The 27,805-nt window shown below is 41.8% G+C and overlaps 1 protein-coding gene across 1 annotated transcript in view; it reads right to left on the bottom strand.

Annotated features, from left to right (window-relative positions):
* The window catches only part of rngtt (RNA guanylyltransferase and 5'-phosphatase), a 519,190-nt gene that overhangs the window by 55,456 nt on the left and 435,929 nt on the right, over nucleotides 1-27,805 (bottom strand). The window lies entirely within an intron of this gene.

Raw genomic sequence — 27,805 nt, forward strand, 5'->3', positions numbered from 1 at the left:
GGGAGGAAACCGAAGCACCCGGAGGAAACCCACACAGACACAGGGAGAACGTGCAGACTCCGCACGGACAGTGACCCAGCGGGGAATCGAACCTGGGACCCTGGCACTGTGAAGCCACGGTGCTAACCACTATGCTACTGTGCTGCCCGAAAATGAACCTTAGGATGCCCCAAAACCTACTTCCATTTAATGAACTAACTTTGACGTATAACGTTTGTTTTTCTAAGCAAACCTGACAGTAAATTAATGTATAGCAGGATCCCAAAGAAAGAACATAAAAAATCGGTTTTGTTGGTGTTGGATTAGGAAAGAGCGCTGCTCATAACACCAAGAGATATCTCTGGTCCTTTTATAATTGTGCCATGGATCTTTTACATTTACCTATAAGAGGAATGCAACACAACAAATGCAATAAAGTTGGTTTGATGTGAAACTTTTATGTACCCGATTTTATGTGTTTCTTTTAAAATGACCCTCACCGAAGCATACTATTGAGTTGGAAAATGTCTTCCTTATATGTTTGCTTAATTCTAATACCAGTAAGCCTTGGTTAGCAGCACTCCAGCCTCTGAAACAAACAGAGCAATCAATCTGCAAGCAACGTGAACCAACAAAAAGCAACAAAATAAATGACCAATCTGTTTTTGTGGTGTTGATTAACAGATAAATGCTATCCAGGACATTGGGAGAACTTCCTATTTTTCGTTGAATAATGCCATAGAGTCTTTCACACCCACTTGAATAGGCCATGAGGCCGCAGTTTAGGATCTTATCTGAAGGATGGTACCTCAAAATTGTCACACCCAGTGTTGCTATGGATTGTCAACGAGATTATGTGCTCGTCTTGGGATGAGACTTGAACCTGCAACCTTCTAATTCAGAGGCAAGAATGTCAACACTATAGGGAATGTGGAAACTGTAATAAATGGCAAGATCCTAATAAAACACCCCACTAGGCTGAAGTAAATAAGCTGGCTGAAAATGCATTTATTCCAGATTGTTGCGTTGTCAGAAGTTCCTGTCTTCATAACACATCTGCATGATCTGCTGGCTCAGATGGGTGTTCCAAACCCATGTTGCACCACTTGAAGAAGAGAAAAGTGTGCTCTTGATATCCTACCAAAAAGGACAATGGAACTGGTCATTCATCCTGCTGCCTTCATAAAATGGTTACCACATTCCCAACAGTTTTTGGCATTTTCAGCTCAGAATTAGAAGATTGCAGGTTCAAGTCTCATTCAAAGATTTGAGGGCATAATCGAGACTAACACTTCAGTACAGTTCTGAGGAATTACATTTTTGGAGTTGCCATTCTTCAGAATAGATGCTAAACATGGTTCCCATCTGCCTATACAGGTAGGTGTCACAGTAGGTGTGAAAGACTCTTGATTAATAAGGGGATCAGGGGTTATGGGGAGAAGGCAGGAGAATGGGGATGAGAAAAATATCAGCCATGATTGAATGGTGGCGCAGACTTGATGGGCCAAGTGGCCTAATTCTGCTCCTATGTCTTATGACTCTTTGTGACCATTAAAAGAGAAACAGAAAGTTCTCCAAGTGTTCTGGATAGCATTTACCTGTTAACTAAAACTCAAGGTGGTTAGCTCAGTTGGTTCATGATGCAGAGCAATTCCTCATTTCCCGTACCGGCTGAGGTTATTCATGAAAGTCCTGCCTTCTCAATCTTGCCTCTCAATTGAGGTGTGATGATCCTCAGGTTAAAACACCACCAGTCAGCTCTCTCTCTCAAAAGGGGAGAGCAGCTTATGATCCTCGGGGACCATGGCGACTTTCATAGCTAAAACTATCAAAACAGATTATTTGGTCATTTATTTTTGTGATTTTTTTGTAGAATCTTGCGGTGAACAAATTGATTCAATTTGCATATAACAATAGTAACTACACTTCAAACATTAAACACATTTTCTGTAAAATATTTTTGTACATACAATGTGAAAGGTCGTATATAACACATGCCTGTGCTTCAAAAGTAATTAATTGTCTTTAAGCCACTGTGGAATGCCTCGAGACTTAACCACCAGCTTCAATTTGTTTTTCTGCTAGATCAACATCTATTAACAGAAGTGAACAAATTTCCTCCAATTAAATATCAAGATAGGTGGATTGGCCATGCTAAATTGCCCTTAGTGTCCGAAAAAGGTTGGGTGAATTCTATGATTCTATGATCTACTACATCTTTGTTCCCTAGCCACTGACTGACTGCACTCCTCTTCCCTAGCCTGAGGCCAGAACAGACCACTTGCTACAGTGTCGCCTATTTGAGCCTGAGCTGAGGTTATGACCCCATAAACTCCCCATCACCAAGGTTGTGTATTTCTTCCTCCATACCACTGCCCATTTTCATCCCAGACTCAGCTCATCTGGTTTAGCACACTGGGCTAAGTCGCTGGCTTTGAAAGCAGACCCAGGCAGGCCAGCAGCATGGTTCAATTCCTGTACCAGCCTTCCCGAACAGGCGCCGGAATGTGGCGACTAGGGGCTTTTCACAGTAACTTAATTGAAGCCTACTCATGACAATAAGCAATTTTCATTTTTTCATTTCATCTGGAACTTTGTGACCTGGCATATCTTCCAATCTAACATTACCACCAAGCAAGGGGATCAACTCTGGTTCAATGAAGAGCATACTGTGAAAAGCCCCCAGTCGCCACATTCTGGCGCCTGTTCGGGTACAAAGAGGGAGAATTCAGAACACCCAAATTACCTACCAGCATATCTTTTGGGATCAGTGGGAGGAAATCGGAGCACCCGGAGGAAATCCACGCAGACACGGGGAGAACGTGCAAACTCCACACAGACTGTGACCTATCTGGGAATCGAACCTGGGACTCTGGAGTTGTGAAGCCACAGTGCTAACCACTGTGCTACCATGCTGCCCCATTACGAAATGGGAGAAGGCACTGGATACTGCAAAGGTTATGGGCCCTGACAATATTCCGGTAATAGTCCTGAAGACTTGTGCTCCCGAACTGGCCACGCCCTTTGCGAAGCTGTTCCAATAAGCAACAGCACTGGCATCTACTTGGCAATGTGGAAAATTGTGACAATGTGACAAACCCAATCCGGACAATTATCGCCCTATCATCAGCAAAGTGATGGAAGGAGTCATCAACAGTGCTATCAAGCGGTACTTACTCAGCAATAACCTGCTCATGGACACTCAGTTTGGGTTCCACCAGGGTCACTCAGCTACTGACCTTATTATACCCTTGGTTCAAACATGGACAAAAGAGTGGAATTGCAGATTTGAGGTGAGAATGACTGCCTTTGACATCAAGGCAGTATTTGACCACATATGGCATTAAGGAGCCCTAGCAAAACTGAAGTCAATGAAAATCAGAGGGATAATTCTCCACTGGTTGGAGTCATATCTAGCACAGAATAAGTTGGTTGTGGTGGCCAGAAATCAATCACTGCAGCTCCAGGATATCACTTCTGGAATTCCTCAGGGTAGTGTTGTAGGTCCAAGCATCTCCAGCTGATTCATCAATGACCTCCCTTCCATCATGAGGTAAGAAGTGGGAACGTTTGCGGATGACTGCACAATGTTCAGCACCACTCATGACTCCTCGGACACTGAAACAGTTCAAGTCTAAATGCAACAAAACCTGGACAATATCCAGGCTTGGGCTCACAAGTAGCAAGTTAAATTCGTGTCACACAAGTGCCAGGCAATGACCATCTCCAACAAGAGAGGATCCAACTGCAGCACTAAGGCCCTGTTTGTGCTAAAATGACTGATTACAGGCATGGTGGGAGGCCTTGGGCAACTTGAATGAACTTGATCTGTTTATGGAAAGTTTGCACTGCACAGATTGGAAATTTGCAAAACGCAAGGAAGAGGAACTCCGAGCTGGCACCTTTGACCACAATGTCTGATGTCATGTGACAGTGCCTTTAAGAAATGGATGTTTAAGCAATGTACCTTTAAGAAATGCAGTGATGTCAGAGTGTGGGTGGAGCTGGGTTTTAGCTCAGCCATTTTTGAAGTTTTTAGTTTCAGTTTGAGAGAGCAGCTGGAAGGAAAAGAGCTGGTCTGGTGATTTCTGCAAATCCAAAGACTATAAATATATTGAATGTAACCTGTTGTGCTCCTATTTTTGAAGGGTTGATGTTTTTTGGATGTTTAAAAGAACAGTTTGCAGGATTGGGTAGTGTATTATTTTCGGGGTTATCTTTGAAGTAAGGGGTGTTAAGAGATCCAATGTTTATTTTAGAAGGTTAAGTTGAGTTGATGGAATAAATATTGTTTTGTGTTTTTTGTGAAGGCCACAAAGAATCCAGCACGAGTCTTCAGGATACAAAGAAATAACATTTATTTAAAATAACATATATATATACAACAGCAGCAACTTCCCTTGCAGCTCACTCCTCTCTCTCTCTCCCTGCTGGTTCCAAACTGGCCAACTCTATATATGCAGGGAGTCTATTAATGATTTCTCTACCTCCCTCATTGGGGAAGCTCATACTCTCACAGGATTGTGGGATTGTCATTAGCCAATGGTAAGCAGGCAGGTTATAACAGTTTTAAAAACCACGTGTCTATAATTGTAATACCACACCTGGGGAGGGGGGGGGGGGTTTGGTTGGACTCCATGATACATTTTGGGGTTCTTAAAACACCTCTCCCATAACACTGAATATTGGAGGACAATATCTGGAATATGAATCTATGGTTAGAAGAAAGACGCCATTCGACAGTTTAAAATAGAACACGAGTTTGACCTGCCTGTGACAGAGGTCAGGGGAGAAAAGAATCAAGCATCAAAGACTTTTCCTTCAGTGATAACATATAGGAAAACCACGTGCATTCCGTGCCCTGGGTGAAGTCGTAGTGAGCAGAGCAGACCTACAAGAAGAATTTGGCCAATTCAGTTCAAAGGGGTAATATCTACTTATGTTTGGAGCTGTGAGTCTTGAGGCAAATTGTGATCATTTGTATAGCATAAGATTTGAATACATTGTGTATTTGATGCAAGTTTAGTGAATAAATCGTGTTAAATCAATAAGTTCAGTGCAGAGTGTTTGGTTGATACATGACTGTTTGACCTCTTGTGATAGTAGAGCGACCAGAGGCTCAACATAACCATCGCCCCTTGACATTCAATGACATTACTATCGCTGAATCCCCCACTATCAACATCTTCGGGGTTACCATTGAGCAGAAACTGAACTGGACTAGTCATATACGTACTGTGGCTACCAGAGCAGGTCAGAGGTTAGGAATTTTACGGTGAGTAACTCACATCCTGTCCACCATCTACAAGGCACAAGTCAAGAGTGTAATGGAATACTCTCTTCTTGCCAGGATGTTGCAGCTCCAACAACACACAAGAAGGTTGACATTATTGAGGACAAAGCAGCCCGCTTGATTGCTATCCCTTCCACAAACATTCAATCCCTCAAATACCGACAAACAGTGGAAGCAGTGTGTACCATCTACAAGATGCACTGCTGGAACTCAACAAGGTTCTTTAGGCAGCAACATCCAAATCCACGATCAGTACCATCTAGAAGGACAAGAGCAGCAGATACTTGGGAATACCACCACCTGCAGTTTCCCTGCAAGTCACTTGCCATCCTGACTTTGAAACATAAGGCTGTTCCTTCACTGTTGCTGGGTCAAAATCCTGGAATTCCTTCCCAAACAGTACTGCGGGTGTATCTGCACTAAGAAGGTTCAATAAGGCAGCTCACCACCACCTTGTCATGGGCAACTAGGGATGGCCAATAAAGGGTGTCCTAGCCAGCGATGCCCACTCCTCGTAAATGAATAATTTGGAAAAAAAAACTGTTGCTTTGCGACTGTTATGGGCCAGGGCTTAGAAACTCCAATGTGTATTATGGAGTTCACCTGATCTACAACCTATATGTTGAATTTGGCTAGGATGAGCACAAAAACCCTCGCCTCAGGTGTAATTCAGCAGATTCCATAGACACTTTAATCAAAACAAGGTTTATTCTAAGAATATAGTTAACACATATATATGTATATAAATATATATATATACACACACACACATATATATATATATATATACACAATATATATATATAAACACAAGCAAGAATTTTTATCAATTACAAACATAAAGACACCACACAGCTACAGTAATCTATGTACAACCTTTAATGAATTCCCCCTTTAACTGTTCCAATTCAAAAACAAAATCCAATAAATACAAAACCCTATTCAAGGGCGGCGTGGCCCAGCACACTGTATTCTCACTTGAACGGGACTGGTCATTTTCCTGAAATTCTGAACCAGCCTCAACAAGCAGATTCAAACTCCTTCCGGAAAGCAAACTATACCTTTTAAGTTACCAAAGCAGGTAGCCACAACCTGTTTCCTTCTGGAACAGTTTTAAAAATGAAAATATAGAAAGACAGGGAGCACTTCTTTCTCCTCGACCACAGCAGTCAAACTGAAACTGAAACCAAAAAACCTCACAGCCACAGCCCAGCTCCACCCACACATTGACATCACTGAAACCGTGTGATAAGACAAAAACCTTTCTTAAAGGGACACTCACATGACACCAGTTCTGGACTTGACTATTTTAACGCACTCCAGCCAACCTCTTCGGTTCAGCTGCCTGGGTCCTAAGCTCTGGACTTCCCTCTATAATCCACTCTGCTCCTCTCCCCTCATTTAAGATACTCCTGAAAACCCACCTTTTTTGGCAGTCTTTGGTCTTTGTCCAAATATTTTATGTGGCTTGGTTTCACATTTTGTTTGGCAATGCCCACGTAAAGTACCTTGGGATGCTTTAATTCATTAAATGCACTATATAACTGAAAGTTGTTGTTGAGACATTGGGTAAAATATGACATGGTGAAAATCCCTTGGATGAAAATAAAACAATCTTGCTGCTAAGCAGAGGGAACACAGATTTTTCAGAGCCCTGTCAGGATACTTCATTTTTATTTCATAGGTATTCAATATTTAAAACTGACAGCATTTTTATATTTTCCTCAGAGTATGAGTAACTCAAATGAAATCTGCATTTTGAAACCTTCAAGGAGGGTAGGCAAAAAGAGCAGCATCGGGATATACAGCTTATCATACAAATGAGGATGGTTTTCATTATTCATTCTCTCTGTACTTGATCAATTTGGCAGAGGACATCAAAATATATTAAATGGTCAAGCAAAATCTCACATCTTCATCACAACACTATTGGTAGAAAAGGGTTCAGTTCACAAATATGAATAGAGAACTGATACTTTAGAAAAAGATGCAATTAAGGAGATGCATCGGCTAGAACTCGCATTTCAAACATAATTGAGGCCCTTTCTTTCTGTAGGAGCAATGAGAAAGGTTACACAAACACAACTAATTTCTACTTTCCGGGATCCTATCAAGTAGCTTGGAACAAGAGATAGAGCGTGGCAGGGTCATGTCTGAAGTATGCTTTTTGGCAGGATGGTTTCTTTAGTTGTATTTCCTTTAATTCAATGTTTGCCATGCAATTTTATTCCCTTAAAAAGTCAGTTGTGGAGTACAAGATTTGCCTTATGTTATAAATAAAGATTCTGCTCAGCATCTTTTCAAAGAACATGACTGACAGTAGGTATTCACAGGCGCCATCATAGGGAGATATAGGAACCTGGGTCCAGATATGGGGTCCAAGATGTGTCAGACAATTTAGGTGTTAACCAGACTGAAAAGACTGCCAGCAGCAGAGACAGAGGGATGCACCCCATTACCTTGCCCCATTCAGACTTAACCTCATTTGTGGAAATACACAGATGCCTCAGTTCTGCCAGGATGATCCACTTGAGATCCATTGTCAATTGAGACAACTTGTTTGACCAGCCATTAGCCCATCATAGAGTCTGACGACCTATTTGTCCATCAGTGGAAGGTTGGTTGCATATAAATGGTATAGCTCTGTTCTTTTGTATAAACGAGAGGGGGCAACCAGCCAAGACAACAATAATAGAATCAAGTTTGGCCACCTCAAGGGCGAACCTTTGTTTGAGGAGCTGATCGAAGCTTAGAGAGAGAGACACACAAAACATAGTTTTCAACAGTTACAGAGAAGTCTATGAAAACCGAGCAGAAAGGTCACGGCAGTTGCTACCAAAGCAGACCTGGGGAAAAGGTTCTGAACAAATGTCCTTAACAGAAGAAAATTGTTTTGTAAATACAAGTATTGCCTTGTCTGTTTGTGTAAGTAGAACAAGAGCTACATGCTCATGTATAGTGTTGTTTTTTAAAATAAATTTAAAGTTCCCAAATACAATTTTTTCCAATTAAGGGGCAATTTAGCATGGCCAATCCATTAACCTGCCCATCTTTGGGTTGTGGGGGTGAAACCCACGCAGACACAGGGAGAATGTGCAAACTCCACACGGACAGTGACCCAAGGACAGGATTTGAACCCGCGTCCTCAGTAGTCCCAGTGCTGACCACTGCACCCCGTGCCATCCCCACAGTTGTTTAATGAGAACTAATGTGTTAAGGTTAAGAAACTACACGTAATCTGTCAGTGTTGGAACTAAAGTAAAAGTTTGAATATTGTTTTCTTTTCTTTTAATACAGTTTGTTTTAAAATAACCAAGCCCTATTTCTTATATTATCACTCCTGGAATGAATAGATCTTTCCGCACCGCATTAAAATAAAAAAAGCTATGGCATGTGGTCCGGCCTCTTAACCACTATGGAGAGCAGACTAGGCACCCATGACACTGGTGAGAACTTGTGTTTAACCATGCTGCTGTAGCACAGTTTTGACAGTTTTCTTTCTCTTCTGACAAATTATGAGCACATAAATTACTGCAACCACCTGTCCATGTCACATTTGAGCCATGCACGAAAGAAATATTACAAAAGTTGACTTACACACAATTTTTACCTTCCTTCTTATGAAAACCACTTTATCTACTTTTAGCATCTACCCAAAAGCTCCATTAAAAACCGAAGGGAAACAAGGGTGGGCTCTTGTGAGCAAGATCATTAGTACTCACAACTCAAGGAAACGCTTGAAGATGTAGACATGATGGCGCCTGCGAAATGATTAGCTCGAGTGACATTTGATTGACAAAGCAGCTACAAAGCAGTAAAGAAATGGCACGAAGTTGAGACAGCTTTGGAACGCCATGTCATGAATTAAAACAACACTTTGAGGCTTGGTTTTCACACTCTTATGGTCATGTAATTGAGCCTTCAATTTTAGAGAGCGTAACAATATTTTCTATGCTCTGTTTATTCCTCATATCCAGCCAAGTACCCTTTAGTTTTTTTTCTAGGAGTACAGAGGCAACTTATTAAGTGTGTAGGTGCTTTAAATGTTTGCATGGTTGCATAGATGCAGTAACTTAAATGGGCCAACTTGTGCATGGCCTGGAAGTGAAATTTTAAGGTTGCTGTACAGTTGGGCAGTTTAGAAGGAACACTGCTCACCAGTACATCCTTTCTAAAAGATATGTGCTCCAAGTTCCTTTATTTGTTTTGACGACTTACTATCAAACATAGGACCCTGTAGCAGTTAGCAAATTTATTACACAACCAGTCATAATCCTTTTTACATGCCTTCCCCAGTCTCCTTATACTCATTGATAATTCACGGGCATTCAGATTTGGATTGTGCAGATTAGAAGGTAATGGAGTTGGTAAAGTACAGAACGATTCACAAATCTTTCACTCAGGGTTTTGATTAACTGCAACAAAATTAGGATTTCACTGATATGTTGATTGTAAAATGATGGCGTGTATTTTTTTTTCCATAGTATTAGGTGCTTTTCAAAGAGAAAATATTGGCATAAATCCATAAACATCAAACCAAAATGCAAATGGGTATTAGCATTAGATACAATACAGTGAGTATGTTTAATACAATTTAAATTAAATTATCAGTATATCACCTTTCCAAAATTATTTGTTTAAACATCAGGTTGTAATCTATTACAAGTCTCACCTGGCCTGCCTGATACCATTCTATATCTAATTCCAAGGGAACAAGTACTAGACTCCATTGTACAGTGTAGGAGCAACCATGGGCCCCATAACATTCTATACATTATTCTCTATGGTTTGGAGCTCTCTGTCCCAGCTGAATTAGCCAAATTATATAGGCCAAAATAAAATCTCCAAAGGTATGGAAATCTACAGAACTGCTTCCTGCTAAGAAACTCACAAATGATAGACAGCTTCTCCTGTCAGGTTTCCAGCCAAGATAAGGTAGTGCCACACCACAAAATTGTAAATGGCAAAATTACAAGAGAAAATCCATCCTAAATAAAAAAAATAAACACAAATATTAAAATTACTTTACCTTTACTTCTATCTTTAGGTTTCCTTCTTGCTGCAAACATAAATTTTCCCTAGCCCACTGAAAAGCTTGGATGGGATCAACATGATCTGCCACTGCACTTTCATTGGATAATCTGGAAATATGTGAATGTGCACAGTGAATGGAATGGAACTGTGGAATATAAAATCATAGAATGTTAACAGCACAGAAAGAGACCACTTGACCAGACAAGCCAGTGACAACCCAAAAGCAATTTTGATAGTCTCATGACTCCATACAAAAGCCCAAGCCATCAGGTTCGGGAAAAAACTGCTCAAATGATGAAGTATTGTATGATGATGTTCTTATAAAACATCATTGACACACTCACTCACTGGAAGTTTTAATATTAGCCACAGAATTAAAATGCAACACATACATTTCAGATTTTAAAAATGTATTCTTTCAAGACCTGCTCTTGTAGCATCACTGGCTATCCCAGCATTTACTGCCCACTGCCCTTAAGAAGGATGGTGGTGAGCCATCTTGAAAGGCTGAAGTTCATGGGGTGTAGATACGCGCATAGTGCTATGAGGAATGGAGTTCCAGGATTTTGACCCAGTGAGAGTGAAGGAACGGAGATATAGTTACAAGTAAGGATGGTGAGTGGCATATAGGGGAATTTACAGGTGGTAGTGTTATTATGCATCTTCTGCCCTTGTCTTTCTGGGTGGTAGAGATTGTGGGTTTGAAAGGTGCTGTTGAATGAGCCTTGATGAAATACAGCAGTGCATCTTGTAGATGGTAAACACTTCTGCCATTGTGCATTGCTGGTGGAGGGAGTGAGTGTTTAAGGTGATGGATGTAGCCTCAATCAAATGGACTGCTTTGTCCTGGATAGTGTCAAGCTGCTCAAGGATTGCTGGAGCTGCAGTCATTCAGGCAAGTGAAGAGCATTCCATCACACTCCTGAGTTGTGCTTAGATGGTCATCAGGCTTTGGGTGTCAGGATTCTCAGCCTCTGACCTTCTCTTGTAGCCAATATGCAAGTCTAGTTCAGTTTCCAGCCAATGGTAACTCCCAAATATGTTGATAGTGGAGAATTCATGGTAATGCCATTGAATATCAAAGGAGATGGTTAGAACGAAGAACAATACAGCACAGGAATAGGCCCTTCGGCCCTCCAACCCTATACCGGTCATGATACCAACCTTGACCAAAAACCTCAGCACTTCCTTGTGCTGTATCCCACTATACCCATCCTAGACATGTATTTTAAATAACGGCCTTTTGAACGCCGTTAATGTATCTGCTTCCACAACCTCCCCTGGCAACATGTTCCAGGCACTCACCACCCTCTGTGTAAAAAAACCTGCCTCGCACATCTCTAAACTTTACCCCACGGACCTTAAACCTATGCCCCCTGGTGACTGACCCCTCCACCCTGGGAAAGAGTACCTGCCCATCCACTCTATCCATGCCCCTCATAATCCTGTAGACTGCTATCAGGTCACCTCTCAACCTCCGTCGTTCTAATGAAAACAGTCCAAGTCTATTCAGCCTCTCCACAAAGCTAACACCCTCCAGACCAGGCAACATCATGGTAAACCACCTCTGCACCCTCTCCAAAGCCTCCACAGTCTTCTGGCAGTGTGGCGACCAGAAATGTGCGCAATATTCCAAATGTGGCCTTACCAAATTATAGACAAGTATCGCATGACTTGCCAGTTTTTATACTCGATGCCACCACAGCACCATTGATGCAGACAGGAGCGTATACGACACTTCGCTTCCTGAAGTCGATGACCAGCTCCTGTTTTGCCGACATTGAGGGAGAGATTGTTGTCAATGCACCATGCCATTAGGTTCTCGAGCTCCCTCCTGTACTCTCTCTTTGCCTCCAAACAGCAGAGAGTAGATTACTAAGCAAATGCTGCTTGATAGCACTATTGTTGACTCCTTTCATCACTTAGAAACATACAAAATAGGAAGAGGAGGCCATTGAGCTGTTTGAGTCTGCTCCACCATTCAAGATATTCATGGCTGATCTGCCATCTCAACACCATGCTCCCATGCTCTCCCCATACCCTTTGATACCTTTAGAGTCTAGAAGATTATTTCCTCCTTAAATATATTCAGTGACTTGGCCTCCGCAGCCTTCTGAGGTAGAGATTTCCACAGGTTCGTCACCCTCTGAGTGAAGAAATCTCTCCTCATCTCAGTTCTAAATGGCCTACCCCGTATCCTGAGGCTGTGGTCCCTTGTTCCAGGAACACCCCCCTCCCCCAACCAGGGGAAACAAGATCCCTGCATCCAATCTGGCCAGCCCTGCCAGAATTTTATACATTTCAATTATATCCCCTCGCATTCTTCTACATTTGAGTGAATACAGGCCCAGTTGACCCAATCCTTCCTCGTAGGACAATCCTGCCATCGCAGCAATCAAACTAGTCAATCTTCACTGCACTTCTTCCTCTATGCTAAGTATATCCTTTCTTAGATAAGGAGACCAAAACTGTACGCAATACTCCAGGTGTGGTCTCACCTTGATTAGGTGCAGTAAGAATTTACTGATGATGGAGAGTAGATTGATAAACAGGTAATTGGTCAGGTTGGATTTGTCCTGTTTTTTGTGTACAGGACACACCAGGGCAATTTTCCACATTACCAGGTAGATGCCAGTGTTGTAGCTAGCTGTACTGGAACAGCTTCACTAATGGCACAGCAAGTTCTCGAACACAAGTCTTTAGTTCTACTGATGGAATATAGTCAAGGCCCTTAGCTTTTGCAGTTTATATAGACTTGCAAAGGTAATCAATAAAGTTCCACAAAAGCGAGAAACTACAATTAAAGCTTATGGAATTGTTTTAAAAAAAAAAAAAATTTCGAGTACCCGATAGTTTTTCTAATTAAGAGGCAATTTAGAGTGGCCAATTTATCTGGCCTGTACATCTTTTTGGTTGTGGGGGTGAGACCCATGCAGACAGGGGGTGAATGTGAAAACGCCACATGGACAGTGACCCGGGGTCGGGATCGAACTCGGGTCCTCGGCGTCATGAGGCAGCAGCGCTAACCACTGCGCCACCATGCCGCCCGAAAGCTCATGGAATAGAAGACAAATTATTGACCTGCTCAGGTGATGGAAGGGATAACAGGTGTATACTCAAATCTCAAGGAAGTAATTTGTGTTGTGCCACAAGGATGTGTGCTATGGCCTCAACTACTCACTTTATTTCAAAGTGACACAATAAACGGCCAATTCCAAGTTTGCTAATGGCATAGCGATTGGTGGCATAGTAAGTGTTGTGCACAACACTATAAAATTACAATGTGACATTGATTCATTAGGTGAATGGGCAAAAGCTATGGAAGGTAGATTTGAATGCAGGTAAATGTGTGATCATCCATCTTGGACCATAAATGGGTAGATCAGCATATTATTTAAACAGTGAAAATGGAGGACTGTGGAGGTCAAAAGAGATTGACAAATCCATATACATAGACCATTAAAATTTAATGGTCAGGTACCAAAGAAATAAAAATCACAAAAGCTAATGAACTGTTTGTCTTTATAACTAGAAAGCTAGGAAATGTTGCTATACCTACAAAATCCTCTAGTTAGACCACATCTGCAGTAATACATATAGTTCTGACTGCCACAGAGAGGTGGTATCGGCCTTGGAGGAAGTGTATTCTAAGGATAACATTATGAGAAGAAATTCCTTGGAATACAATAGTTGCTGCACATGACGCTGTTGAATTCACCCTATGTAGAGCCTTGCACCACACCGACCCTCCATCTCCACCCCAACTCCTCCTCTCACTTAGCCTTCACCCCCTCCATAGACACTGCCTCTTCTGCCATGATGCTACTATAAATCCCCGAGGTACATCCTTCCTCCATTCCTGCCAATGACAAAACCCTCTCCAACAATGACAAAACCCTCTCCAACAAGGAAGGAGGCACCACAGAGGACCTTTGTTGCAAAGTTGCGAACCTATAGGTACCTAAAATCCGCTGCCTGTGAACGCCCAAACAACTCCTCCAAGCTCGCAAATCGCCCCTACAAAAACAAGTCCCTCACCCATCCCACCCCCTTCTCTTCACATCCGCTAAACATAGCATCCAGTCTTGCCAGCTCAAACAAGTGGTTTGCACAGATCTGCACCAATTTTGATTCTACCCCAAATTAAGATGTTGGAGAATACGGCAGCAATGCTGTCATATCAAAAAGATGATATTCCTGCTAAATATATTCAACCATGGAACATCCACAACCTTCTGAGGTTGGGAATTCCAAAGATTCACAGCCTCTTAAGTGAAGAAATTTGTCTACACCTCAGTCCTTAATGATTGGTCCCTTATCGTGAAACTGTGCTCCCTTGTCTAGATTTCCCAGCCAAGAGAAACAGTGTATCAGTAACTACCCCTCTCAAACTACTTGGTGCTTGCTCAATTAATAATAGCAATAACCGTTTATTGTCACAGATATGAAATTACTGTACGGTACGGTACGGGAATTGAACCCGCGCTGCTGGCCTTATTCTGCATCACAAACCAGCTACCTAGCCCACTGAGCTAAACCAGCCCTAATTTCAAATCTGGGACTGATAGTATTTTGCGAGATGGATATTAATGTCTATGGAGCCAAGGTGTATGGACAGATGCAGATCAGCCATTATCTCACTTGATTGAATTGTCCGAGGAGGTGACTAAGTGTGCAGATGAGGACAATGCAGTTAGTGTAGTCTACAGGGGCTTTTCAGCAAGGCTTTTGACAAGGTTCCGCATGGGAGACTGATCAGGAAGGTAAGAGACCAATAGATCCAGGGCAATTTGGCAAATTAGATCCAAAATTGGTTTTGTGGCAGGAGGCAGAGAATAATGGTCAAAGGTTGTTTTTGTGACTTTTACGCCTGTGCCCAGTGGCGTAACTCAAGGACCGGTGCTGGGTCCCTAGCTGTTTGTAGTGTACATTAATGATCTAGATGTGAATGTGAGGGGTATGATCAGTAAGTTCACAGATGACGCTGTGGTAAATAGCAAGGCGGAAGTGTTAGATTACAGGACAATGTAGAGGGCTGGTCAGATGGGCAGACCAGTGGTAAAAGGAATTTAACCCTGAAAAGTATGAAGTGACGCATTTTGGGGGGACTAACAAGGCAAGAGAATACACAGTGAATGGTAGGACACGAGGAAGTAAGAAGGCCAGAGGGATCTTGGGGGGCAGAGGGATAGGTCCCTGATAAGATGGATAAGGTGGTTATGAAGGCATATGGGCCTCAAGGCACCGAGGACCCGGGTTTGATGCCGGCCCTATGTCTCTGTCCGTGTGGAGTTTGCACATTCTCCCCATGTCGGCATGGGTCTCACCCCCACAACTTAAAGATGTGCAGGTTAGGTGGATTGGCCATGCTAAATTGCCTCTTAATTGGGAAAGAAAAAAGAATTGGGCACTTTAAATTCTGTTTAAGATGAAGGCATGTATGCGTTTATTAACTGAGACATAGAATATAAGAGCAGTGAGGTTATGATGGAGCTGTATAAAACACATAGTTAGACCACAGCAAGAGTACTATGTGCAGTTCTGATTGCTACAGTATAGAAAGGATATGATTACACTTGAGAGAGTGCAGAGGAGATTCACCAGGATGTTGCTGGGCTGGAGTGTTTCAGCTATGAAGAGGCACTGGTTAGGCTGGGGTTGTTTTTATTTGGGCAGAAAAGGCTGAGAGGGGCCCTGATTGAGGTGTACAAAATTATGAGGGACATAGATCGGGTGCAAGAAACCTTCCTCTCAGACGCGGGGTCAATAACCAGGGGTATAGATTTATGGTTGGGGCAGGAGACTTAGACAGGATTTGAGGGAAAATGTTTTCACTCCAGAGGGTGATGGGATCTGGAACGCACTGCCTGAAAGGGATGGTAGAGGCATGAACCCTCACAATATTTAAGAAGCTTTCAGATGAACACTAGCATACAAGGCTACTCAGAAAGTGCTGGAAAATGGAATTAGAATCGCTAGGTGTTTGATGGCCAGCGCAGACACGATGGACTGAAGGGACTCTCTGTGCTATAATGCTCCATGACTTTGAATGGAAGAATAGATTCAAATGGCACACTGTTTATTAGACTTCTAGGAGGAAAGTATTGTCTTTTGAACTAATTTATAAACTGCTGAATTGGTAGAGAAGGATTCAAGCATATTGAGCCAAGACAATAAAGACCCCACAGTCCCAGATAACAGAGACTGCTTCAAGAATAATCTCAGCCGGTACCGGAATTGAATCCATGCTGTTGGCCTCACTCTGCATCATGAACCAGCTATCCTGTGAACTGAGCTGTGTCTGTGTGGTTTTCCACCAGGTGCTCCAGTTTCTTCCCACAGTCCAAATATGTGCAGTTTAGATGGATTCCAGGTTTGGTGGCCATGCTATAATTGCCCCTTCGTGTCCAAAGGTTGGTTAGGTTGGGTTACAAGGTTAGGGCTGCAGAGTTAGCCTAGCTGGGAGCCCTTTCAGCGGGCTTCCTTCTGCACAGTCAGGATTCTATGGATAAAATTCCAGATATTCACTACCCTTTGTTTGCAAAGATTTTATGCTGCATTAAATAAAAGTCTCACTTCCAAATCCCATGGCAGAAGTAAAACACTTTTTTTCAGGTACAGAATTTAATTTATAAATTATAAATACATTAGCAAATTTAATTTGCTATGTGTAAGGATCAACCATTTCTCATCGAACTGGAAAAAAAAGTCAAGGATGGTCGATCCTGAGCTGGGAAAATTCAAATCTGATGACACTCAGGCAATGATGTTCTCATTCATGACACGTCATGAACACACGTTTGTTCAATGTCAAATCATTTACTAATGCTATAGCCACCATAAATAATTTCCATGCAAGGAGCTTTAATGCAAATTAAGAAATTTGTAGAAACAGAAGATATACAAACTGCTGTTGGGGATAATAGTTAATACGGAGTCTGATTCGTCCAAATTCCATTATTAAATATCAACAGAATGGGATGTTCCCTGCTTTCATTCTTGGAGAGGAGAAGTGAAATACACATTTCAAGATTGGATGAACCTTCATCTAAAGGTATGTTGCATATATTCTCTGTTTCCTTATTAATCACCAGCAGCGTACAGCTAGAACTATATTGTCTGACCTTTTCAATAGCTCCTCCATAAGCGCAATACTCACCACAGCACAATTTTCCAAAGAGTAATTTTTCTCGATGCCACAGGTTCAATTTCCAGTCAGAAGCCATATGTGAACCACAGTTTCTGAGCTGAGTGTAAAACAATTATAGCCATCCTGGCTTTTTCTTTTATTTATAATACTGTGGTTTGTTTGGTCCATATTATAAAGCAGATATGCATTTGGCTTGTGAGTGACCAAATCAATTTTCATGTAGTTGAATATTGAAACTACCATAGAGATTACTCCCAAAAGCAGTGCTTAACAATATTTCCTTACGATATCGACATCCCAACACTAGAGGCACATGCTTTCTGATCAAACTTAATGCCTTTGCTTCAGGATGAATCAATCCTTTTGAGCATAAAACTACCCACCTAATCTGATTCAGGCTGCTAGGATATTGCGTCCCTAGAGTACAAGGTCACAGTAGTGACATCAATCTGAACAAAATGCACAAGTAACAAATAGCCCACACCTTGCTACCTCCAGTCTCAACTATTTCAATGCTCTCCCACTTCTTACCCTCCATATTTGAGATGATCCAAAATTCTGCTGCCCACATCTCAACTCATACAAAGTCTTGTTCACCCATCACCACTGTGCATGTTGACTTGGCTCCCAATGCAGCAAATTTATCATGGAAAAGTTCTTATCTTTGTGTTCAAATTTCTCTATGGCTTCATCCTTCACTATCTTTATCCTTCCCCAGCCCTATAACTCTCAAAAATCTCTATGCACCTTCAATTTTGCCTTTTGCACATTCCTAATTTTCATCACTCCACCACTGACAGATTCTGCTGCTGAGGCCCTAAGTTCTGGAATCCCATCCTTAATAACTTTGCCTTTCCACTTCTCTCTCTCATACTCCGGTCGCCACCCCTCCTCCCTCCTAATTCACTCTGTGAAACCTTCTGTCACCAAGCTTTTGGTCAACTGTATTAATATTTCTTTATGTGGCTAGGTGTTGAACTCAATTCCAATGATTCATATCTCAGTAGCATATCGTACACAATTTCATCTTAATCTGTTGTCAAATTAATTAAGTCATGGTGATGACAATAATACTAGCTCAGTTCATCCTCAAAAAAACAAAATAAAATGATTCAGTTTTTCTTGTAGAGCACACAATACAAATATCCAATATATATTAAATGCATTGTAGGCACAGATCAATTTAATATTTCATCCGGGAATGCAATACACTCTCAGTACTACTCCGAACTTGGTACTGCTCCAAGCCCAGATGATATAGTCAAGTCCTGAGCCAAGGTGACACTGCAAAGGTGACGACAAGAAAAGTCGACAAATATCAAAAGAAAAGACTCCCTAATTTATTAACGCCAGCAGTAAAGAGATGCTCATGGTTGAAACCGAAAAACACATCGATCAAATGCTTTTATCCCTCGGCTTTTAATGGTGCTGCATGTATCTGAACCCTGTTAACACATCACAAGTTATGGATTGTTGACATCCAATAAAATTAAATTGATCTGCCCTCAAACGTCCAACTGACATTAAGAAGCTAATGCAAAATGTGCTATCAGCCACAGAATCATGATGCATTTTTGCATAGTATTGGTGCATTATGGAACACATATATGACAGGTTTAGATGAGGTAGACAAAGAAAATCAGTTCTTATTAGTTGATGGTACAAGGACTAGTGTATATAAATGTAAGGTATTGGGCAAGAGATGCAGAGGTAAGCGAGAAGAACAATTTTTAATGCAGTGAGTGGTAATGATCTGGAACTCATTGCCGGTGAGGGTGATGGAAGCAGAGACAATAAATGATTCCCAAAGGAAATTGGATGTGCAATTGTGAGAAATAAACTTGCAGGACTATGTTGATAAAGCGAGGATTGTTCGACAGAAATCTGGCATGGACTCAATGGGTGTCAGAATGACTCTAATACATTGGCAAAATCTAGTGATTACAAATTGCAGTCTGATTTAGATGTTGGTTCATGTCTTTGACTGTGTTCATACATGGAGCTGCAACAAAGTTTTTATCCAACAGGCCAAGCAGGTTTCATTGTTCAGATGCGATCTCAGCAGCAGTAATTTACCGAACTCTGGTGAACAATACAAATTACAAAACTAGCAAAAGGGTAGTGGGTGCCTGGAGGAGGTGGTGGAAACAGGGACGATAGTGACATTTAAGGGGCAGCTTGACAAATACATGAATAGGATGGCAATAGAGGGATACGGACCCAGGAAGTGTAGAAGATTTTAGTTTAGACGGGCAGCATGGTCGGCAGAGGCTTGGAGGGCCGAAGGGCCTGTTCCTGTGCTGTACTTTATTTGTTTGTTCTTTGTTCTGATTGAGTGACAGAGACCAGTTCTAAAAACTAGTGCGAACTGTTGTGGGGAAAAGCACAGCTATTCGACTTGTGTACATCACTCTCCCACTCACAAGAAACCAGAAGACGACTCTGTGGTGGTATGCATATACATATTAATGTATATAGTCATCTACTAATGTATATAGTTATCTATATAATCTCCGGCCAGCAGGTGGCGATAGAGATAAACCATTTGGTTCCAGAGAGCTGGCAGTTGGTAGTAAGTTGTACGAGAGGACAGTGGCATTAGAAGTAGTTCCAGGAGAGTTCAGTTATTTGTTACCGTTTGTATTATTGTTTCTTAGTTACCTTTCCACGTGTTCACTTTGTTAATAAACAATCTTATTAATAATATATTGTCACAAGTCGGCTTCAGTGAACTTACTGTGAAAAGCCCGTCATCGCCACGGCGCCTGTTCGGGGAGGTTGGTATGGGAATTGAACCCACGCTGCTGGCCTTGTTCTACATTACAAGCCAGCTGTTTAGCCAACTGTGCTAAACCAGCCCAAAGAACCAGATGTTCTGTGTGTATCATTAGCATGGCCACAACACAGAAATAACAGACTCTTGGAGTTAAAAACTAGATCTTTATTACAGTGCTACTGCAGGGGCTAGTGGTATTCAAGTTGGGATGCCAGAGAGCACAGTCACGAATGGTACAGACAGACATACTTTGAGTCAGTTACAAGAACTAGTTATCTATGTTCAATCATGACTATGGATTAAGGTTACATCATGCATAGTATACGAGAATAATTAACCAATCACATCAAAGGTCTACATGCATAATTAAACTATCCAATCAGTACAAAGGCATGTTGTCCCCTAATATTTATGACCGTCTCCCCATTATCACAAATGTGGATATCAATCACCTACCCTGTATAAGTATAATATTGTTTCCCAAGATAAATGACCTGCTGTAATAACAATTCTGGATAACTACACTTCTCCCGACAGCCTGGCATCACCAAAAGGATTCCACACTGCTTCCCTGTCATCCTTCAGAAAGAACATCTCGCTCATCTTTCCTGGGCCCCATTACCAGTGAGAGGTGTCCTTGGGCGAGCTTCCTATGGATGACAACTTCAGCTAAACAGCTGTGCAAAACAGATCGATACAGAAGAGTTTTAACCCCATCAGCACTTTTTTGATACCTAAAGTTATTAAAAATAATTTCAAATTAATTCCAATACAATATTTTTTTCTCTCATCAGGTATCAAGTGCTTAGTGGTGGTGGGGGTAGACAAGATGGGCAGCAAACCAAAAGGACATAATTGGGGGGGGGGGGGGGGGGGAGCAGCTGTTTTAAATGTCAAGTTTAATTGGAAACAGACTGGGGACTAGTCCACCTTCTCTGTGTATTATCTGACAGTCCTAATTATCTTGGGAGTCCTAAGTCAACATTTTTAAAGGGAGGTTACATTCACTGAATTAGAACATTTTAGTGAGCAGGTCAATATGACTATCAGTTTTTCATGTAATTTAAACAGTCAGTTTTCTTCATGAATCCCCACTGAACCCAGTGAAGACATTAGATATCATCCAAACCTTTCACTGAAACTCCCTTCCAATCCTCTAAGTTACTATTGGTATTCCTTTTGTCCACGTGTGAAAGAATGACTGAATGTGATGGAATTCATAGTTTCAAAGCTTGTATTTTTTGAGACTAAACAGAAATTTAAAGTGAAACCGAAAAAGGAAACTGAGAAAGGATATTCAGAAAGGAAACTGAGAATGGAAACTGATCGCTGCTTTTCCAAGGAAATTAAGACAGAATCTGGTTGAAGGACGCATAGCTCTCAGAGCTCAGTGGACGATGACAATCTCCGTGGTATTGCACAGGTAACCCGGAGAATACAATGTTAGGCATCCAGCAGCTGAGGATAGGTTAAACATGTAATTACTACTTCTGTTCCTCCTGGAGATAACATTGGTGGAACTACACAATCCAGACTGAACTGAGGAGGTTCTACAAACGTGTGTCATTGTTGATGAAGACCTCGTGGCACTCGGGCTGGTTGTATGCTGCTGTCACCTGGGGATCAAGCTACATCCTGGAAGGAGTGGAGCTGATATTTGAGAAACATAAGCGCATTAAAGGGCTTCGAGACCAAGATTGATGGCTTATATATGGATTTGACGTCTCAGCCAACTCATACAATCTGTCTTAAATACATTAAATATGTATTTTATAGCTGATAATTGACTACAATTTTTCTGTTAATTCACGTTTAACCTATGTTGATTCTGGATTTTAGCGTAGCTAAGATAGTATTTAGTGTTTGTCTTGTTTGACTCTTGCATAGTAAAATAAAAACTTTTTGTTTAAAATGCAGATGGTTGTTGAAGCTTCATTCTTTCAGTTAATAACTGGGATTTTTAATTTCTTTCTGGAGAAAAGTTATTGGTCTTACTGAGATCACAACAGATTGCTATGGTAACTTTTGGGTATGTAAGTATCATTCATAAGGTTTAGAATTTTGGGGTCTCTACTTGTCTTGGGCAGTTTTTTCCTAATTTCTAAACTGACACTTATGCTTCTGAAAAGCTAAACCATTAATTATTATTTTTATGAAGTGCTTCCTGACTTAAGTCTTGTACTTTATATCTAACTCCCCTTGTTTGAAAATCATGGTTCAACTTGAATTTTGTTCCAGATTAACCTTTCCCATCCCACTTATTGTTCATTAATTCCTCTAAAGTGCACCCTTTCAAAGTTGAACTGGCTTCAGTGTTTTTCTAAACTTTCCTCAACATTAAGTTATCTAACATTACAGACTGTGGCCCCACCAGAGCGGAAAGTAAGCAGCTTTGCTACTCAGACGGAATATGAATAATTGAGGTTCAATTTCATAAATGTGGGTGGCATGATTGGGAAATTTACAGGTGACACAAAAAATGGCCATGTAGTCGGTAGCGAAGAGGATAGCTATTGACTCCAGAATTATATCAATGGTTTGGTTGCGTGGGCAGAGAAATGGCAAATGAAATTCAATCCAGAAAAGTGAGAGTTAATGCATTTGGGGAGGGCAAATAAAGCAAGAGAATTCACAATAAATGGGAAGATATTGAGTGTTGTCGAGGAAGTGAAAGACCTTGGAGTGTATGTCCTTGCACAGGTCCTTGAAGGTGGCAGGGCAGGTGGACAAGATGGTCCAGAAAGTGGAGAGAATGCTTTCCTTTATTGGGCGAGGTAATAAATACAAAGGTCAGGATGCAATGATGGAACTGTAGAAAACACTGGTTAGGCCACAGCTATGGTTTTTTTGTACAGTTTGGTTTCATTCATTACAGCAAGGACATAATTTCCCTGGACAGAGTGCAGAGAAGATTTACAATGTTGCCAAGTCTTTAAAATTGCAGCTATGAGGAGAAATTGCGTAGGCTAGGAATATTTTCCTTAGAACAGAGGAGGCTAAGAGGTGACCTAATTGAGGTGTACAAAATTATGAAGGGCCGAGGTAAAGTAGACAGGAAAGACTTGTTTCTTCCTAGCTGAGTGGTTAATTACCAGAGGGCAGAGATTTAAGGTGATTGGTAGAAGAATTAGAGGGGACATAACAAAAACTTTTTCGCCCACAGGGTAGTGACTGTCTGAAATTCACGGCCCAAGTTGGTGGTTGGGGTTGAAACACTCAACTCATTTAAAAAGGTATGGATCTGCCTGCTGTAACCTGCAAGCATATGGGCCAGGAGCTGGAAAATGGGATTTAAATTAATGGCTAGTTTCTTTCTTTTCCCTTTTGCAGATGCAGATACGATGGGCTGAATGGCCTCTTTCTGGAGGCAGATTCTGAAGAGAACAAGTAGACACATTCAAACAAGTAAGAAAAAATCCAAGGGCGGACCCACCATCCATGGTTAACTAGAAAGGTTAAAGATAGTATCAAACTTAAACAAAAAGCATATAATTGTGCAAAAACAGGTAGCACGACAGACGATTGGACAGAATATAAGGAACTGCAATGGTTACTGAAAGATTAATAAGGAGGGAAAAATTAGAGTACAAGACAAAGCTAGCCAGAAATAGAAGAACAGATAGTAAGAGATGTTATAAATTTGTAAAAAGGGAAAGTTAACAAAGTGAGCACTGGTCCTATAGAAACTGAGTTTGGAGAAACAAGGAGTTGAGAAACAAGGAGAAGGAAGACGAATTAAACTGGTATTTTGCACCAGTCTTCGCTATAGGGGATACAAGAAACACCCGAGAAGAAACTATAAACCAGGAAACGGAAGGGCCGAACTGAGGAAAATTAGTCACCAGAAATGTGGGACTGACTAAATTGTTGGAGCTATGGGCTGTTAAAAGCCTGGATCCAGATGGACTTCACCCTGACGTCTTAATAGATGTGTCTAATGATAGAGTTGATGCATTGGTTTTAATTTCCAAAACCCCTCAGATTCGAGGAAGGTCCAATTAGATTGGAAGATAGCAAATATATTTGCTATAATTATTCAAAAAGGGAGGGAGATAGAAAGCAGTAAACTACATAGAACATAACAGCGCAGTACAGGCCCATCGGCCCTCGATGTTGCGCCGACCTGTGAAACCACTCTAAAGCCCATCTGCACTATTCCCTTATCATCCATATGTTTATCCAATGACCATTTAAATGCCCTTAATGTCAGCGAGTCCACTACTGTTGCAGGCAGGTTATTCCACGCCCTTACTACTCTCTGAGTAAAGAACCTACCTCTGACATCTGTCCTATATCTATCTCCCCTCAATTTAAAGCTATGCCCCCTCGTGCTAGCCATCACCATCTGAGGAAAAAGGCTCTCACTGTCCACCCTATCTAATCCTCTGATCATCTTGTATGCCTCAATTAGGTCACCTCTTAACCTTCTTCTCTCTAACGAAAACAGCCTCAAGTCCCTCAGCCTTTCCTCATAAGATCTTCCCTCCAGACCAGGCAACATCCTGGTAAATCTCCTTTGCACCCTTTCCAAAGCTTCCACATCCTATAATGCGTTGACCAGAACTGCACGCAATACTCCAAATGCGGCCGCACCAGAGTTTTGTACAACTGCAACATGACCTCATTGCTCCGAAATTCAATCCCTCTGCCAATAAAAGCTAACACACCGTACGCCTTCTTAACAACCCTATCAACTTGGGTGGCAACTTTCAGGGATCTATGTACATGGACACCGAGATCTCTCTGCTCATCCACACTACCAAGAATCTTACCATTAGCCCAGTACTCTGTCTTCCTGTTACTCCTTCCAAAATGAATCATCTCACACTTTTCTGCATTAAACTCCATTTGCCACCTCTCAGCCCAGCTCTGCAGCTTATCCCTGTCCCTCTGTAACCTGCAACATCCTTCCACACTGTCCACAACTCCACCGACTTTAGTGTCATCTGCAAATTTACTCACCCATCCTCCTACGCCCTCCTCCAGGTCATTTATAAAAATGACAAACAGCAGTGGCCCCAAAACAGATCCTTGTGGTACACCACTAGTAACTGAACTCCAGGCTGAACATCTCCCATCATCCACCACCCTCTGTCTTCTTACAGCGAGCCAATTTCTGATCCAAACTGCTAAATCACCCTGAATCCCATGCCTCTGTATTTTCTGCAATAGCCTACCGTGGGGAACCTTATCAAACGCTTTACTGAAATCCATATACACCACATCAACTGCTTTACCCTCGTCCACCTGTTTGGTCATCTTCTCAAAGAAATCAATATGGTTTGTGAGGCACGACCTACCCTTCACAAAACCGTGTTGACTATCCCTAATCAAATGATTCCTTTCTCGATGATTATAAATCCTAACTCTTATAAAACTTTCCAAGACTTTGCCCACAACAGATGTAAGGCTCACTGGTCTACAGTTACCATGGTTGTCTCTACTCCCCTTCTTGAACAAGGGGACAACATTTGCTATCCTCCAGTCTTCTGGTACTATTCCTGTAGACAATGACGACATAAAGATCAAAGCCAAAGGCTCAGCAATCTCCTCCCTAGCTTCCCAGAGAATCCTAGGATAAATCCCATCCGGCCCAGGGGACTTATCTATTTTCACAATTTCCAGAATTGCTAACACCTCCTCCTTATGAACCTCAAGCCCTACTAGTCTAGTAGCCTTATTCTCAGTATTTTCTTCGACAACATTGTCTTTTTCCTGCGTGAATACTGACGAAAAATATTCATTTAGCACCTCTCCTATCTCCTCGGACTCCACGTACTACTGTCCTTGACTGGCCCTACTCTTACCCTAGTCATTCTTTTATTCCTGACACATCTATAGAAAGCTTTAGGGTTATCCTTGATTCTACCTGCCAAAGACTTCTCATGTCCTCGCTTGGCTCTTCTTAGCTCTCTCTTTAGGTCCTTCCTCGCTAACTTGTAACTCTCGAGCGCCCTAATTGAACCTTCATGTCTCATCTTTACATAAGCCTCCTTCTTCCTCTTGACAAGTGATTCAACTACTTTAGTAAACTATGGTTCCCTCACTCGACCACTTACTCCCTGCCTGACAGGTACATACTTATCAAGGACACGCAGTAGCTGTTCCTTGAACGAGCTCCACATTTCAATTATGCCCATCCCCTGCAGTTTCCTTCCCCATCCTATGCATCCTAAGTCTTGCCTCATCGCATCATAATTGCCTTTCCCCCAGCTATAACTCTTGCCCTGCGGTATATACCTATCCCTTTCCATCGCTAAAGTAAATGTAACTGAATTGTGGTCACTATCACCAAAGTGCACACCTACCTCAAAATCTAGCACCTGTCCTGGTTCATTACCCAGTACCAAATCCAATGTGGCCTCACCTCTTGTTGGCCCATCTACATACTGTGTGAGGAAACCCTCCTGCACACATTGGACAGAAACTGACCCATCTAAAGTATTCGATCTATAGCGTTTCCAGTCAATATTTGGAAAGTTAAAGTCCCCCATAACAACTACCCTGTTACTTTCGCTCCTATCCAGAATCATCTTTGCAATTCTTTCCTCTACATCTCTGGAACTTTTCGGAGGCCTATAGAAAACTCCCAACAGGGTGACCTCTCCTTTCCTGTTTCTAACCTCATCCCATACTACCTCAGTAGACGAGTCCTCATCAAACGTCCTTTCTGCCACCGTAATACTGTCCTTGACTAACAATGCCACCCCATCCCCTCTTTTACCACCTTCCCTGAGCTTACTGAAATATCTAAATCCCGGAACCTGCAACAACCATTCCTGTCCCTGCTCTAGCCATGTCTCCGAAATGGCCAAAACATCGAAGTCCCAGGACCAATCCATGCTGCAAGTTCACCCACCTTATTCCGGATGCTCCTGGCATTGAAGTAGACACACTTTAAACCACCTTCCTGCCTGCCGGTACACTCCTGCAACCGGCCAGTTGACCTAACATCTGTCACAGGAAAATGGATGATGCTATTATTAAAGAAGTTATAACAGGATATTTGGATAAGTTCAAGGGATTCAGGCAGAGTTGACAAAGTTTTGGGAAAGGGAAATCATGTTTAACCAACTTATTGGAATTATTGGAGGAAGTGACCTGTGCTGTGGATAAAGGGGAACCAGTAGATAGATTTCCAGAAGGCATCTGATAAAAGTTCAGGTTAAAGGGAGTGACACATTGGCATTGATAGAAGATTGACTGACTAACACAAAGCCAAGAGTAGGCATAAATGGATCATTTTCAGGTAGGTACAAAATAATGAGTGGTGTGCAGGGGTCAATGCTGGGACCTCAACTGTGTACAACCAGGGCAGCACGGTGGCCTAGTGGTTAGCACAGTTGCCTCACGGCGCTGAGGTCCCAGGTTCGATCCCGGCTCTGGGTCACTGTCCGTGTGGAGTTTGCACATTCTCCCCGTGTCTGCGTGGGTTTCGTCCCCACAACCCAAAAATGTGCTGATAGGTGGATTGGCCTCGCTAAATTGCCCCTTAATTGAAAAAAATAATTGGGTAATCTAAATATATAAAAAGAAAACAAAAAAAAAAAACTGTGTACAACCTATGTAAATT

This window comes from Scyliorhinus canicula, chromosome 6 (genome assembly GCF_902713615.1).
Source record: "Scyliorhinus canicula chromosome 6, sScyCan1.1, whole genome shotgun sequence".
NCBI classification, from domain to species: Eukaryota; Metazoa; Chordata; class Chondrichthyes; order Carcharhiniformes; family Scyliorhinidae; genus Scyliorhinus; species Scyliorhinus canicula.